At 41.3% G+C, this 17,500-nt stretch overlaps 2 pseudogenes; one reads left to right on the forward strand and one right to left on the reverse strand.

Annotated features, from left to right (window-relative positions):
* LOC140928285 (pseudouridylate synthase 7 homolog) overlaps positions 1–13,496 on the reverse strand; it is a 100,780-nt pseudogene extending 87,284 nt beyond the window's left edge.
* LOC140928295 (quinone oxidoreductase PIG3 pseudogene) overlaps positions 13,341–17,500 on the forward strand; it is a 5,696-nt pseudogene continuing 1,536 nt past the window's right edge.

Raw genomic sequence — 17,500 nt, forward strand, 5'->3', positions numbered from 1 at the left:
TCCAAGATCTTATTCTCATCTTGCAAAATCTTATTCTCATCTTTCAAAGCCTTTCTTTCATCCTTTGAGCTCTTCATCATCTCTAGCAATTCATCGTACTTCGCATTCACAACTTCGAGAAAACTCATCGCCTCATTAACTGATTTTTTTAACTCGGAGATTGTCGAGTTAAGTGGAATGAGTTTGTCGTCTAAAATTTTGGTAAATTGGTCGCAATTAATAGCCGGCATACTGGTAGACACTCACAATATTAAACAGATATAATATATCACACGCTACAGAACACTAGACTCAAATTCACTACAATTTCCTCAGGAGCGAAGAAATAAGCAGCCATCTTGTCCGCTGACCGCTGACCATCCTGCTATCCATGGCTCTAAAGATGTCATCCGTTACTAATAAGCTCAACGTTTCCGTGGAGTGCAGAGATCGGTTTCCGCTTTGATTTCTCGTCAATCGGTTATGCAATGTCAGGTAGTCATTGAACTGACGCATAGCAATCCTCTCCGCTACCTTAGAGGGGACTGGTAGTAGCGAGACTGGACAGTTGTTATTCGCCACCTCATGGTCACCCTCTTTTGGGTGTGGGACTACTTCACCCTTTTTCCACGCTCGCGGAAAAACGGAACTTGAGAAAGAGTGATTCATTAGGTCAGTCAGCGTTGGGAGAATGTGCTCAAGGCAGTCCTTAACCACCGAAATGGGATCTTTATCGAAGCCGGAGCCTTATTAGCAGGCATGTCTAAGATCACTTTTCGCACATCGTCGGGCGTGACTGACTGGAAGGCAAGCAGTCAGTACGATGTCCTTCCTCGCCCCTTTGGGCCTGTTGCGAAGTTGGCGTGACCTGCGGCGTGAGGTTGTTGTACTGTAGGCCGTAATGGTTAGCCAGCTCTGTAGACTTCTTGGCTGCTTCTTGTCCGACGGAGATGAAAAATCGACATCCAAAAGGCTACGTGACGTCATAGTAACCCTAGTAGGTCTGTCTATCAACTGGTGGGCGTTCACGGAAGCACAGAAAGACCGAAGAGCGTCACTTTTAGGGTTTTTAAATAGCAGATCACAGTTTGCATCCCCAGTCAGTACGATGTCCTTCCTCGTCCCTTTGGGCCTGTTGCAAAGTCGGCGTGAACTGCGGCGTGGGGTTGTTGTACTGTAGGCCGTAATGGTTAGCCAGCTCTGTAGACTTCTTGGCTGCTTCTTGTCCGACCTAGATGAAAAATCGATTGAACTCATTCGCCAGGACGTCGGTATCCCTTGTATATCGCGGAAGCTGGCTAGGTTTATTGGGGAGAGCCCGACGTATGGTTTTCCACAGGGAGCCAGTATTACCTTTGTTTGTAATAACTTATTGTGTGAAGTATTCTCTTTCTGCTTGTCGGATAGATTGTTTAATCTCCCGCCTCAAGTTCGCAAACACTTTCCAGTCCTCGTGGCTTCCGCTCTTACGCACCCTCTTATGAAGCTTATTCCTTGTCCTTATCCGTTTCTTGATTTCAGCTGTGATGGATGAATTTGACTTGCGCTTTAATTTCAGAGTTTTTATTGGGGCATGATTATCGAGGCATGTTAGAAAAAGGTCGTTAAAAGCGTTCACTCTGTCATCCACTGAGTCCATTAATTCCACAGTTTCCCAGGGCACTTGTGCGATGTCACTGGAGAACTGGTCAGCGGTATAGTTTTTGAAACTGCCGGTTGTGATGTAGGTGGGTGGAGGCTTAGGCACTTTCATGTTGAGGACAACATACACTAGGTAGTGGTCGCTAATGGTGAGGTCCAGAACACCACTGGTCTTGACTATGTCCTTGTTAGATACCATGACGACATCCAAAAGGCTACGTGACGTCATAGTAACCCTAGTAGGTTTGTCTATCAACTGGCGGGCGTTTACGGAAGCACAGAAAGACCGAAGAGTGTCACCCCTAGGGTTTTTAAATAGCAGATCACAGTTTGCATCCCCAGTCAGTACGATGTCCTTGTTACTGGATAAGGCCTTCACATACACTGGCATAAGCTCATTCTCAAGACAGGAAGGCCTATGTCCGGAGGTCTGTAAACAATGCACAGCAGGATCGAACGCATTTTCTTGTTCTGGATTTGTAGCCAGAGTTGATGCAGACCTGATTCGCCGATGCCAGCCAAGTCCTTGAGGATCCTACCCTTTAAGCCATGTCTGACATAAGCACAGACCCCAGCGCCGGACTTCCCCAAGCAACCTGAATATCTGGTAACCTTCAATCTCGACACTAATGTTGGTAATAGTCGAGTTAAACCATGTCTCCGAGATCGTAAGAACGTCATATTTCTTCTCTAGCACCATTTCGCTTATCTCGTGAAAGTGTTGTCGGTTTTTAAGAGACTCGGTGTTGAGATTGGCTATTGTGAGTTGTTTATTATGATTTACACGCGCTGGTGACTTTGCGCTTACGATCGGCGTTACGCAGTTGGGCTTGATATGGCCACGCGAGACAACGTTCTTTTTCTTGAAACGTCTCCCGGTGCACACTGAAATCCATTCAAACCACATCAGGAATAGCTCAAATATTTCAAAACCCAGTCAAAAACAAGAAAGGTGCTAACGTGAAATAACTGGGTTTTGTTCTATATTAAGGTATTCAGGATTTAATAAACAGTGGTCCATGTGTTTGTAGGATTAGTTTATTGCGAAATCCCGATTATTTTATTTGATTCAAGGATCAGAAAAAGTGAACTGGGAAATATCTCAAAGGTGAGAAACTTGAAACAGTGCTCCATGTTTTTGTTGGGTTAGTTTATTGCGAAATTATTTATATCAGTTGTGTTCAAGAATGTCACACTCAAAGCCAAAGCAGCCGTTCGACACATTAGTTAGCGGACATTTATATTGTTACTTACAAATAAATAATTAAAGACGGTTTTGTTATTTAACACGCGTTCTATTACATTTGCATTGTTGGTTGAACTCATTGCCTAATTTCATGCCGCGCGGGAGCCTGGCACTACCGGATTTTCCCGGACTTTTTAAATTCCGGATTGAAAATGGCTTCCAAAATAGAAGGTAAAACAAAGGTCATTGCGTATAGTTGAAACGATATTAAGAGCCAGATTACTCCAGAAAGTTAAGAGCGAATGCACAGAAAAATCGAGCAAAATCGGCAAATCGTGGCCACAGCTCAAAAACTAACTTACCCTCATTTTCAGTCTTTAAAAAGGTTTTAATGAGTTTATAACACTGCTGACGTTTAAATTTCAAAATGCGGCCGACTTTGGGAATTATTTGAGATTTTCGATTTCAACGGTCAGCGGGCCTAAAATTAGCCGCCGAACTCGGGAAAATAGCCCAGTGACAGAATTGAGCTGACTTTCATAACAAGCGAATATATTGGCAATCTTCCACTTAAATCTCTAAAGCAGATATCTAACAATTTCTGAACGGCACATTTTTTAGATTTAGAGTATAAAATATCGACGAACCAGCAGAATTTTGAAACGTAATTTGCATAATACTTATACCTGGTTTTTTGAAAACCGGGCTACTAAAAAATGTCAGTCTCTCGCACTGATTGTTAATTTGATGGCCCTTGTTACTTGAAAAGTAAAATCTCACCTCAAAAAGAAATTATTGAATACATGAGCTTCCATTTGATAGAATCGTCTGTCCTTAAGGTAACAAAAGTGAAGTTTTCCTCATTAATCTGGAAAATAAGGCATTTTAAGAAGCAAGTTTTAGTGTCCGTGTCACCGATTGCAAAGCCAATTCCCCAGTTCACCCCATTTTTAATTGAAGCTGGTCTCCCAAAAACAATCTAAGCGAACACTGCTCAACAAAACCAAGTTCTAAAACCAGTAGTTCAACTGCTTGCTGACTAGGAACATTATCAACAGAGTAGGTCATTGCTTGCATGCAAACAGCACAAACAAACTGCATAAGAGTGCAAAAACACATCAAACTTTACAACAACCCCACTCCCCTGGAATTTAACCAGGCTACCCCAAATGCATACCAGACGATAGCCCCGTATCTGTGCAACAACATGACACCCAGAGACACAACCCCCCCTTTATTTGAGGGAGACATTGAGCTTTGAAAGACAGGGGTAAGCCCAGGTACAAAAACTCAGCAAATCTGCACTCTAGCACAAAGCCTAGTCTTTACAACAACCCCACCCCCCTGGAATTTAACCAGGCTACCCCAAATGCATACCACATGATAGCCCTGTGTCTGTGCAACAACAGGACACCCAGCTAGACACAACCCCCTCTTTATTTGAGAGAGACATTGAGCTTTGAAAGACAGGGGTAAGCCCAGGTACAAAAACTCAGCAAATCTGCACTCTAGCACAAAGCATAGTCTTTACAACAACTCCACCCCCGTGGAATTTAACAGGCTACCCCAAATGCATACCACATGATAGCCCTGTGTCTGTGCAACAACATGACACCCAGCCAGACACAACCCCCTCTTTATTTGAGGGAGACATTCAACTTTGAAAGACAAGGGTAAGCCCAGGTACAAAAACTCAGCAAATTTGCACTCTAGCACAAAGCACACCACATGATAGCCCCATGACTGATCAACAACATGACACTTAGTTTGACGGAAGCCCCCCTCAATCTGTTGTTGGGGGCAACAGCCCGTCCCTACGGGCCAGGCTGTTGCCCCCCTCGTGCAAGTTTTCTGGAATTTGCACTGATTTCTGTCAATTCCAGGAAGTTATTTGGAGCCCATGGTTAACAGGTGAGGGTGGTTAGTCCTGAAGAGCGAGATTGTTATTTTTACACTAAAAGTATCAGGGCTTTAAGCAAATTAAGTTTTGAAAGATTGCCTGCAATGTGCTGGACTTGACTTAAGATTTCAGGCAACCCGGTTTTCAAAACTCCAGGTAGACTTATAAATACAACAATTTACCGCTAAAACCAAAATCGAATTTTCTATATGGGGGAATTCTCCAAATCACCCCAAATCACGCTTACTACCCAATGAGATATAGTACTTCAACATTGTCTGAAAGTTAGTCTGGTGTTCTTGCGAACGCTTGTAAAATAGATTGATTATTTTTAGGTTATTTTGCCCCAAACAACCGCTAATTGACCCCAGGGTCAATTGACACGTGCACGTCACCTTAGTTTTATGCATCGATCTGAGCTCGTTAAAAGTGGGAAACTAACAAGATTCTTTTACTATGTACCTGCTTTAATGAAATACACGCAGTCTTCAAAAGGAGAGGCCGTTCAATGGCTAATTTCTGTTCTTGAGATCTTGTAGATTGCAGCATGGCGTCTGCGAGTGGACCTGAGTCTAGGTCTGTTTCCCGGGGTCTGTTTTCCCGTGACTGCGAAATCAGAATAACATCAAGAAATAATTCTCCCTCGAATCTTCCTAAGTGAATCAGCTTTGCAGTGCCTTACCTGAGATAAAAAGTGGGCCGAATAGCAAAACATTTCTAGCGCAATTTGGGTCCTTTGTGGAACGCAGTGTATTGCTGAGCGAAAGGTGAGTAAACAAACGTGGGAAGGTACGTTACCTTTGATTGCGTGACCAGACAGTAAACGATAGTCTCCAGCGAAAAATAGGATTCGCAAAAAATCTTGCTGATGTATATTTAACAGTTTGTTACTGTAAATTTACACCTGGTTTGTCCAGAACTTTAAACAATGCATATCTGTCCAAGAGTATATAAAATGTTTCGAAAGATCCACCCCTAAATAACTGTGGGCTGCTCTTTTTTCCCCATCACCGATGTGCACTTCCTTCACATTGTCTTTTGCATGAGGCTTGTACGCCTTTTTAACTGTTATCGACACTTAAAACTGGCCATTTAAGGCCTGGTTTAAGAACTTGACTAACTTAAAAAACCGTCGCGAACATGGGCTATTATTGTTGGACTTTGGAAGCTTTAAGCCCAAAATGATGGTGTAATCTCGAGAAATTTGCCCGGGTCTAATTATAAGACAGGGAACGGGTACTAAGAAAGGGACGGTCTCATTTAGCAACCCGTGGACAATCTGGGTATGCTTGCCTTCTGTCGCAGGGGCAACCGTTAAGGCCAGGTACGCCGCCCCCACCGGAGAGGATTGCATGGCATCCACGATCTCAGTCGCTTTTTCCACATCATGATCTTCAATTATTATGAATTATAATGCGGGCCTTGATCGTTGCCACCTTACCGGAAGTCTAATCTTCGCACTGTTAGACCATAAGAATCTCTATTATTATTCCATAAATGCACCACTGACTTTTCCTTGCTCAGCTTCCGGTAAAACGATACCCCGAAGAAAAAATAGCTTTACAACGACTCTATCCAGGCCAGAACTCCTGATATCAACAAATATAACCCACCCCCCTAAAGAGAGCAACCTTTCCCCGAACTTTTCTCTTGACGCACCCCATCCCTTCGTTAAGAAAAAGTACGAACTCAGTTCACTGGACAAAACGCCCTTGTGAATATACCAAAGCTATAGCCGTTCATCCGACAAGCAATCTCAGTTTCAACAGGTGTGGCGACGTTTCCAGTTGCTGTAAGATTAATTCGACACCTGCAACAGACACACCTCTCTATTAAGAACAGTTCGTTTGGTCCCAGGAATGCCAAAAATCATACCTTCCCTACCTCTATAATACGGACACCTCTGTAAAGCGGACAATTGGTTCTGTGCCTTTGGTGTCCGTATTAAAGAGGTTTGACTGTATTGGCATTAACAATTTCTTGCTCAGTAGAGATTACAAGATCGTTGGCCAAGGTGGCTATTCCATATTTGTTCCTACAACGTTTTACATAGCTGGCCCAAAATCCGTGTTTTTAGTTGAATTTCGACGACGCGTATCTTACTGATTTCACTCCAGGAGAGTAGAGTGAGCTTAATACCCAACGGCAAGAGCTTTCCACAAACGTCACACGCCTCTCGCCTTTCCTCGCAGGAGGCGTCTTTCACGCGCGCTGGCGTATGTCGCTAGCTCGATACTAATCCTTTCAGGGAAAAGGAACTACTCGTTGCCTAGTTTGAATTTTTTGGATAGCATATTTTCAAATGGTGCTTGCTCTTTGCACAAATTCATGTCCACCGCACGCAGTTGAAAAATACAGAAAATAAAGAGGTCTTTTGTTTTACGTCATCTGTGTCCGCGAACACGAAGTAAAAGCAAAAATATTTTGTACTTTGGTATTAACAGAGCACGGGAAATACTAGTTTCTATACACCTGTACCTAGTAGTCTCTTCAAAACTTTTCATTGGATCAATATTTTCGAGTTCACGCTTTTCAAAAATATTTCAGTCATGTGGTTAAAATCTCTAAACTGGCATTAAAACAAATTCTGACTTTTATCCGGATATGCGCATGATATCATGCAAGAACAATTATTTATGTATACATGTATGTACTATAAGAAAGCCTAACATACCCGCTATGTCACCTTTGGCTTTTTTTTATGTAGGTCGGCCTATTTGTGTTTTTTAAATAATCAGCTTAATGTCTGAATGGCTAAGCTCTTACAGTAACCGCATCTTGGATTATCAGTGAAAGCATGCACGATCTTTTAGTAGTAAAACTTAAAATTACTAGAAGAATCACTGAAAATAATAATAGACAACGTCACAAATACCTTAATACGTTTAGAGGCCATGGAGTTCCACACATAGCTCTGATAGGCATGAACATACATGAGTCTTGTGTTCCTGGAGATACTCTGCAAAGCATTGACCAGTCCTGATGGGCCATGTCTAACCAAACCCTGTAAGAGGTCACTCTCTATACACTTCCCTCTGGGGATCTTTGTCAGAGTTTCTTTGGCATTCTTAGTGTCCTTCCAATGCTGACGAGCTGTTCTTAAGTCATCTGGTTCCCCATCGCGTGGATTTAGAAGGAGATCAATCGCTTCTGACCATTTGCTTAGAAGCAATGCAAGACCTGGAAGTGTTGCATTAAAAACATGTATGGTTACAGTGGTGGAGCCAGGGGAGGGCCCCCCCCCCACCCTTACTTTTGGACCAAACTGCTCCCCCCTTATCTAAAGGTCTGGATCCGGCACTGGGTTAGAAAGTGAAGTAAGCTCCTCCCTCAAAACAGGAGAACTATTGATAGAAATGTGATGGTGAATAATAATACTATTTTAAGCCTGGTGAATAGATGAGGAAGATGTTATTCAGTCGATGACACAGGCAGTTTGGAAGAAAACATCCAAGTACGCCCAACAGGAGTCAAACCTGCAAGTAGGACCTTCTGGTTACTAGTCCCGATGCTCTACCACTGAGCCACAGAAGACTGAGCTAAGGTCACTAAACTAGGTTCATGTGACAAACATCCTACATACAGCTAGGACTAGAATATCAGTGATTTGTTACAAATAGTTATGGTGAGTCCTGGGACTCATCTTCTAAAAAATCATAAGTCCCTGTTAAAAAAAATGAATCTGAAATTAAAATATGTAACCAAACGGTTACAGTGAAACCTGTATTAAGCGGACACCCTCGGGGAATGCTGTAGTGTCCGCTTAATACAGGGTGTCCGCCTAATATAGGTTTCGATATATAATGTAAAATGAGGTGTCAAATGCCATTCAAATGAACAGTGGAAGCGTTTATAATACTCCCAGAGACTTTGACGGTAGACGTTTGCATTAATTTCTTAATCAAAGTGAACCAATTGATCATAGTACCATAAACATGAATTACAACTCAAATTTGAAGAAATTAGATGAGTGAAACAAGCTCTATACAAACAAAACGAAATAGAAAACAATCATGTACTGTGAAACTAATCAAATAAGTTCGTCAAGTCACGTTTTTTAATGTAAAAATCGAAAAATTTGTGGGTGGCAATTCGAGGCAATCTTTCGCATTTCCGGTGTCTGGCATGTTGGGTGGTGGAATTTAATTACAAGTGTCCGTTTAATACAGGTTGGCAACAATAGAAATGACCATTTCAGGTACTTTTAGGTGTCCGCGTCCGCTTAATAGAGGTGTCCGCTTAGTAAAGGTTTCATTTGAGGTAAATAAGGGAAATAAATTTGGGGACTTCGGCTACTGTCCGCTTAATAGAGGGTGTCTGCTTAATACAGTGTCCACTTAATACAGGTTTCACTGTAATCTGAAGACAGACTCCAAAACTCTTTATTTACAGTATACTGAAATTAGAATATAGTCCTTCTATTTTAAAGCACAACAAAGGCTAAGAGAAATATGCATCATTAAACAACAACCATAATTACAGGCCGGATATTTGTACAAATATACATTTTCAGATCAATTGATCAATCTTTACATCCTACGGGATGCATGCCATAAATTGTTTTCTGCCTTTTGGGATTTTCATGCGTCAGGGACGCAAGACGTAGAGGTAACAATATCAGTGGAATATCGCTATGACTGAGCTCTGAGTCAGTGACACAGGCTACTTGAAAGAAAAAAATCCAAGTACCCCCTGTGACCTTCTGGTTTACTAGTCCAGATGCTGTACCAAAAAGCTACAGGAGACTCGTAAGAGCTACTTGTAAGGCCACTAAACTACGTTCATGTAACAAACACCCTGCTTATGTTCAATGATGGGAATGTGATGGCATCCAGACTAGTAACCAAATGATGGGAATGTGATGGCATCCCGACTAGTAACCAAATGATGGGAATGTGATGGCATCCCGACTAGTAACCAGAAGGTCACAGGTTCGATTCCTAATGGAACAACTCTGTCACTATTTCTACCAAACCGCCTGTGGCATGTGTTACTGACTGAATAACATTGTTCTCAGGAGCACTATTGTGCCACAGTCACTTGGGAACAGATTCAATGCAATGTGGCATGAGGGCACAAACAGAACCCATTTTGAGGGGATTATTTTATAAGTATTACAACTTGTTCTCTCAAGGTCATTTTATTGTTTCAAGGTCATGTGACAGTGTGCAAGTGCACAGGGCAAAGTATCGCTGGTTTCCAAATGAAGTCATGGCAGCCATGTTGGTGGTCATGAACAAACTTAAATCCATTAACTTTTCATGCAAATTATTTGTAAAAAAATAGTTTCATTGACCACCAACAAGACTATCCAGTTGCCACGTGGCTACAAGGTTACAAACAAGGTGACAAACCAACTGAAGAATAAGAAAATATACTCATGCTTCTTCCCCAAATAACTAAGGCTTTTTAGCCTTCTTTCTCACCCAGGGTGGGGGAAGGGGAGGGGGGGGGGTGGTTAATGACATGATAATGTGGGTTAGGGTACAAGGTGCTTGTTGTCTCAAATAGAATTTGCATACATTACAGACATCTCACATATAGGTATCAATGAGGTTGTTCCTTGTGGCTGTGTGAAAGGAAATTTAAAAAAAGCAGAAGAAAAAAAAAAAAAACAAAACATGGTAGTTACCTATTTTATGTGTTGGAACTGACGTGGTTCCAAACCGTTGCAGACCAAAGTAGTTGATAAAACCATTGACCTTTAATGACTCCAAACTCTCCTCAATTGTACTATGATCTCCAGTAACATTGCGAAGTGTGACAATAAACTGATTTCCTGACAGAGAACCAAGTTTTAGAGGCTCTTTACAATATCTAAAGTTCCCAACACACAAATTCCTTAGGGTGCTGTTAAGATTCTGTAACTGTTCAGCCCTGACCCTGTAGACAGAGACCCACTGAGTGGTGATAGCCCTACTATCTTTTGTTCCAGCATAACCAAACATGCCTGGTTTGATCTTCAGGAGTTTGCTCAACAGGTTGATGGCATCCATAGTGTCTTTGTTTCCCTTATAAAGGACAAACCAACAATAATTCTCAAGCTCTGATGGCCACCTTGTGCCTCTTCGATTGCCAGTAGTAGTGTCTTGTTTATGGAAAAGTCTCACCGCATTTTGGCTACCAACATCAACTGTGTCACTGTCTAGAATAGACAAAAGAATTATTATGATAAGTGTTGATTCTAAAACTGTAACTCAAGGAAATATTATCGTTGCTTGCTGTGACTATAGGCTGGAAAAATGTATACATGTATGTTAAATATAAAGATGAATGACTTAATAAAATAAAGTGAACTACAGGAATTCTTTAATGTTAAGACCAAATCAAAGTACGTTATAATCATTGTATACCAGCTGGTGCTTTCAATAAAAATTGACGTAGCCAGCAACTTTGAATAGAGTAACCGACTGTATCAACAACGGGCCATTAGTCCCCTTTTTCTAGGGGGGAGGGGGGGTGTCTGGGGAGTCATGTGCTACCCCAGAAAATTTTGAAATTTCAAAGCCCTACAATGCGATCTTCAGCTTTCCGGGGGCTAAACTGAGGACAAAAGACCGTGTTTTTCATTCAAGAAAATGTAGCTTTGATAATTCAACTTTTGATTTATCAGTCACAATCAATTCCTATAATGTACAAGCAATGAACAAATGATGAAAACTAAATTACATACTTTTGCACATTAACAAATTCTGCGTAAACCTTTAAAGAAACTTCTAAAAAATTGACTAAAATATAGCGTTCAAATGACTACAGCATAACGTAAAAGCAGTGGACTTTCATGAAAGAACATCATAATAGCTCTCTAGGACTACATGTAATACCTGAGCAAAAATTGATTATCATTTTTCTCATCACCAGCAGCATGCAGTTTAAATATACTAACCAATAACAAACTGATTTTTGTTAGGGTATTTCACTAAAATACTAACAAAGGAACCCTGGCTTAATTCTAAACCCTCAGTTTTTTAATGCCCCATAATTTCAATCAAAACCTTCTTCCCTTTCCTTGTCATACACTGTCCCAGATTTTTCAAACCCTCCAGAAATAGGGCTAATTTCTTTTTCCCAGAGAGGTTAAAAAAACTCAGGATTCAACGGGACTAATTTTCCCCACCATTTTCCTACCCATTTTTTGTACACGATTATGGAAGTTACACATCTGAATATAGAAAAGGTACTTCGATGAATATTATTACGAGGAGAAGGAAAATGAATGGGCATATAGAAAACATAATTAGCAGAGCATGAAAAACAGTGTACAATTGAGAAAGGTCAACTTGCTGCACTTTTCAAAAAAACGCATGAACTCTGCATTTCAAAAGCCGCCTTCACAATTTCGTTTTTTGCTGCTCTCAGTCATAATTACGATCACAAGCAATGAACCTTGAAATACAGAAACACACAAAACGGATCGAAATCCACCCATCACAAATCAATTTTGAACCCATTGAAGCAAACTTCTAATTCCTAAGGGGTTCACTTAGATGATTGACAGCAGCGAAGAACACAAAAATCAGCGGGCTTTTGAACTTCAGAATTCACGTGTTTTTGGAAAGCGCAGTTAAGTGTAGAAAGGAAAGCTGGGGACATGTTAGTGAAAAGCAACCTTGTCTTCATGGCCTCTCCTAGCTCTGCCGCTCCTTGCTCACTCTGAGAGGGAAAGAGATGACCCTGGGAGGGGGACAAGATTGATCAAAAAGGCTGTTGTAGTTCAATTTTGTCGTTGGTTTAATTTTTTTTCTTTATTTCAACCTGATTAACATACACCACCATACTCCAAAATAAAGCAAAATAAAATTTTCACCAAGGATAAAATTGAACCATGACAAAGGTTACCTCACTCTTACCAACCTCACCCTCACCCCCATCCCACCCTTCTCTCTGAGGGAAAAAAAAAAAGAAAAAAAATCAGTGAGAAGGAAAGAAAAGAAAATGTATATATTATTGTATATAGATACCTAAAGCTGAGAAGTTTTCCCTGATTGCACGATGAACCAATCTCCTGTGATCTTTGTCATCATCAGGTGATAATGTCACTGACATTTTCTTTTCCTCATCATCGGCAACCGTCTTGATTTTGTCTTTATCCTCTTCGCTCAAAATATCAAGATCAAATTCTTTGCTCTTCTCATTTTGAGGAACCGACCCATCTGTCAAACGCACAAGATTCCCTTTAAGATCTCGCTCGCTCACAATAAAATCAGCGTATCTTTGCTTGAGAACACCATGGAAGCCCGGAAACTGCTGACAAATTCTAGAATTCCAACGTCCTTTTCAGATACACTCACATATTTCAAACTCCCAGGTTTTGTTTTAGCAGAAACCTGACTTGGTTTCTTCTCGTCCCCATTGAAGATTTCCTCTGTTTTGTTAAGTTTATCATTTTGCACGTGTTCACTGACGTGTTGAACAGGCCAAGTCAACCATGCACTTTTTTCGGGATTTAATTTTTCTCTGCTTTCACATTGAGTCTGCTTAGTCTTCAATTCCTCATTCGCACTTTGATTCACTGTACTAGTTGACTCCAGGGATATTCTTGGACGTTTTGATTCAGGTTCAAAATTCACCCCTTGTTCATCCGCCATCTTGAAAGTGCGCCCGCAATCGATCTCACAGTCGATAATCGATAAATAGTCGATAAGTTGTCAAATTCTAAGTCCCAGTCTCCTTTCGGCTACACGCTGGCTTCACTCCCAAGGTGCCCTCTCTAGTTTCGTCTCGTTTATTTTTAAGATCATGTCCGCCTCTGAGAATTCCACAATGAAAGCAGTTCTTTATAAGCCTGGAGGTGTGGAAAACTTATATACGGGTACAGTGGCGAAGCCTTCAGCAGAGAAAACTCAAGTATTAATCCGCGTTCGCTACTCAGCAATTAACCGAGCTGACACATTGCAGCGTCAAGGTCTCTACCCCCCTTTGCCAGGGGAATCTGAAATCTTAGGATTGGAAGTCTCTGGTTTGATAGAGGAGGTGGGCGATGAATGTGTTGGAAAATGGAAGTAAGTTCTTATGTAAAGCAGCTGGGAGATTAAACAAAACCAATCACCGGAATGATCAGAAAGCTTGTTGCTATATTTAGGCTACTCTTCAAAATACCCGCGGGAAATAAACTTGGGCGTCACAAAACTGGAACAAATTTAAGCGGCTAACGACAATTTTTGACCTATTAAGATAATACTATTTCACTAGTTCACTTGATTTCTCGCAATGGAAGACGTTGTCAAAAATAATACCATCCTAGTCAGACTGTCCAAATGAGAGGTAGATTGGACGTACTAGTGTTACCCATTGTAATCCCGGGAATGTAATGTTTGCATAATTGTCATTAGATAATTGGGTTGGAATCTAGGAGTCATATCATAAATAGCTGGCATGTGAGCGTCTGGGTAAGTGTATTCCGTGTGGAACTACACTCCAACTGCCGACAATAAACAGTCGATCACAGGTCTACATTCACCTTGACAATCATATGTCCACCCCCTGACAAATCAAGTCTGGTGAGAGCCTAGATCTCCTGGGATCCACCTCAATCGACTCTCGATATGGCTACGCATATCGAGTTCCTTTTTTTAGTATCTAATTGCACTGAAATGACTACAGTGTAGTTTGTATCAGTATGATCCAGTGTGGAGAAGCATTGATGCATAAATGTGCGGTGATGCGGTGAAAGCACCGTAACAATAGAGAAAACGGGTGACTTTTGTCTAACTCTGGCTGAAATGTGATGAAGCAGATTATTATAGTTGAAGGGTTCAACCAGTAATCATTTTCACAAATAAAGGAAAGTAAAAGAGAAAGAAAATAAGTTGCAGATTTCAACACTGAATCGGGTCTTTTGCGCTACCGAGTAACTGTTGCAGTTTGAAAAACTGGGCATTAGTAAAATTTCGAGATCGGAGCACAGATCTTATTCCAGAATAAGGATTAAATATAAAGATGATGAAGAAGTTATATAAAGGAGATGTCTTAACTACATGTTTAGTCGCTTTTTTCGCTGAATTTCTAGCAGAATCAGTTGCAGACATGTTGCGTTCCAAAACTTACCGCCGGTATGAGTCCGCCATTGTCTTTGTTTAAAATTCTTCCACTGAGAAAAAAATGCTGCACTGTTATTTCACATCGTGACTGCAAACAGTCTTTTATTTTTCTTCTTTTTTAATTCGCAAAATTTTACTTTTCCCTCACCGTGCGTGGCTCTGAGGTAAGAAGGCCACCCGCATTATTTCACTAAGAAATTTCACGTCTGTCTAGGATCACCCACCCTAATAATTAATTGTGCACGCAAGGGCCAGGCCGTGTTCTTTTTCAGTTCATTATTACTTCTTTCATTGTGTTGATTTCATTTTCACACTCCAGTGATAAATATAATTATGAGCAAAACCCTTATTCCTTTTATTTTTATTTTCGCCATTGTCTAATTTACCTGAGAAGCAAGACAAGGCCATGCCTTAATTGGCTTCTTGGCTCGCTGATAACAAAACGAGCTGTAGCAGCTGTAAAGCAAACATAACCACACCGGTGATGGCTACGAGCGTATGGCAAAAAAATCACTAGGCTCATAATTCCTGGTGTGCCTTAACCTGCGATCGGGCGTCCTTTTGTCGGGGATAGCGCGAAAGTCGTCGGACGGGTAAAGGGCAAAAAGAACGCCCCTTTTTGCCTCGCCTAAGGACCGCCTGATCGTAGGTTGGGTCTGCAAGTATTTGCTAAAAACGGAAAAAACCGGGCCTGGATGTGCGTGAACGGAGAAGTAATATTTAAGGGTTTCTCAGTTATCATTTCCGAGCCACCTCAAGCGAGAAGTTTACTCTAAAACGGCCTCACACTTCAGTTCTCGTATATCTCTCTGTAATCGCTTCTATCGTCTAAACGCGACGCGACTTTACGACGGAGACGGCACCGACAACGTCAAAAAGCGATAGGTTTGTTGAGCAAAAACAACAATTTTGAACGTGCATCACTCTTTTTTCTATATTTCTGGCTGTCACTGCACGACTACGACGTGAAAATGCCTAATTTTACGTTTCATGGAGTACACGTAAACAAGCGACGAAGAATTTGCGTTTCACCTTCCAAACTTAAAGGAGGTCCCAAAGAAATCAACTTCAGGGAAATTCCCAACATTTGACATTTTCAGCGAACTGGAATAAAGGCGACAAATTGAGAAAAAACGCGAATTCACCATTTTTAAAGTGATGTTCTCGCTGCGGTCGCCGTCGTCGATGCAAAAACTCCCTATTAGCGAGCTTAAAAACGACGGCGATGGCTACACGAAAACGTCATCACTTAAAAAGTGAAATCACGCTGCTTCAAACTTTATCGCGCTTATTCCATCTCGTTCAGTTCGTCGAATGCTGGCGGCAAAATTTCTTGAGTTGAACTCTAAAAGACTGTATCGAAGTTCAGGAAAAGAAAAAGAAAGGCGGTTTCTTGTGTTCAAGTCCTCCACAAAACGTTGAATTGGGCAGTTTCACGTTGCAGTCGTGCGGTGACGGCAAAAGGAATTATGTACAAACTGGGAAGAACGTATCTCTCCCTCGGTGTGACGCTTAAGTTAAGCCGGCTGCTCGGTGCAGTTGGAAACTTACTCCCTTCTGGCCTCATAGCGCAGTCGGCAAGGAACTTATAATCCGGACGTCGTTTGCCTCGCCTGTTCTCTAAATCCCTTTCAGGGTAGGGCTAAGGCTTGGTTGCGCCTATGGTCATATGGGTTTTACTCTATCTTCAGCTTTCTTTTAACTTGAGAGGTTTAATTCTAACATAAGGGTCTAAGGGAAAGTTAAGTCAATGGCAGGTGATACGGAATTGATCAACGATGCCTTTCTCGGTTATCTATAGACCCGACTACAGGTGTGGTGTCGGAGTTGTACTCTTCCCTTAACCTTTTAAACCCTAAGAGTGATCAGCATCAAATTTCTCCTTGTAATATCAATGCTTGGTAAAACAGATTGGTCATGAGAATTACGGACATGATCACACAAGGTGAATTTGCTTGATATTTTATCAACTTCTCCCCACTACTTCTGTAGGAAATGATCAGGGGTAACAAATGAGAATTCAGATTTTGATCTCAGGGTTTAAAGGGTTAAGTTTCCCTCACAATCCCCTAGCCAGGCCAAACCAAGTGAATTTGTTCCGGTCTCATCCTAAGCATTGCGCGCAGGTCTTTCTTCGCATTTAACCAGCAACCATGAAAGAGAGAAACAGTAACAACGATAGTTATAGTTCGCGAAGTTTTACAGACTTTTCGTCACCATTCAAATGCCAGAAAAATCTCTCGCGACTTTTCGTTTCTGACATATCACTCTCAAACCTTTAAAAATTTTGAGGCCCTCTTTGTGTTGTTGGTTTATCGCTCCTTTTGTTCTTCGTCAAAAGTTGAAAAAACGAGGGATGCTCTATTGCCCGCTCAGAAAGCATGACCCCGCGACTACAATTATAGTCATTCACTCTATTAACTGAACATAGCCCTTCTTTCCTTAGCTTCACAAAGTAATTTTAGGCACTGTTACGATCTTTTTTGTAGGAAAGGTGACCAAGTTATGGCCTTATTAGGAGGTAAGGAATGCTGACAGTTTAAAACACACAATCATTATACGTTTCTGGGAAACTACCCACCTACCCCTCCCCCAAGCCAACATGAACACTTACTTCTCACTAAGGGCAAAATGTTAGCTTTGGGAAGGGGTAGGTCGGCGGTTTCCCAGAACGTATAATGATCCAAAATACACACAGTACATGCAAACAGCTTTACTTTAAAGGATCCAAAAACTGACAAAACAAAATTGTGT

Source organism: Porites lutea, chromosome 1 (assembly GCF_958299795.1).
Source record: "Porites lutea chromosome 1, jaPorLute2.1, whole genome shotgun sequence".
In the NCBI taxonomy this organism is placed as follows: Eukaryota; Metazoa; Cnidaria; class Anthozoa; order Scleractinia; family Poritidae; genus Porites; species Porites lutea.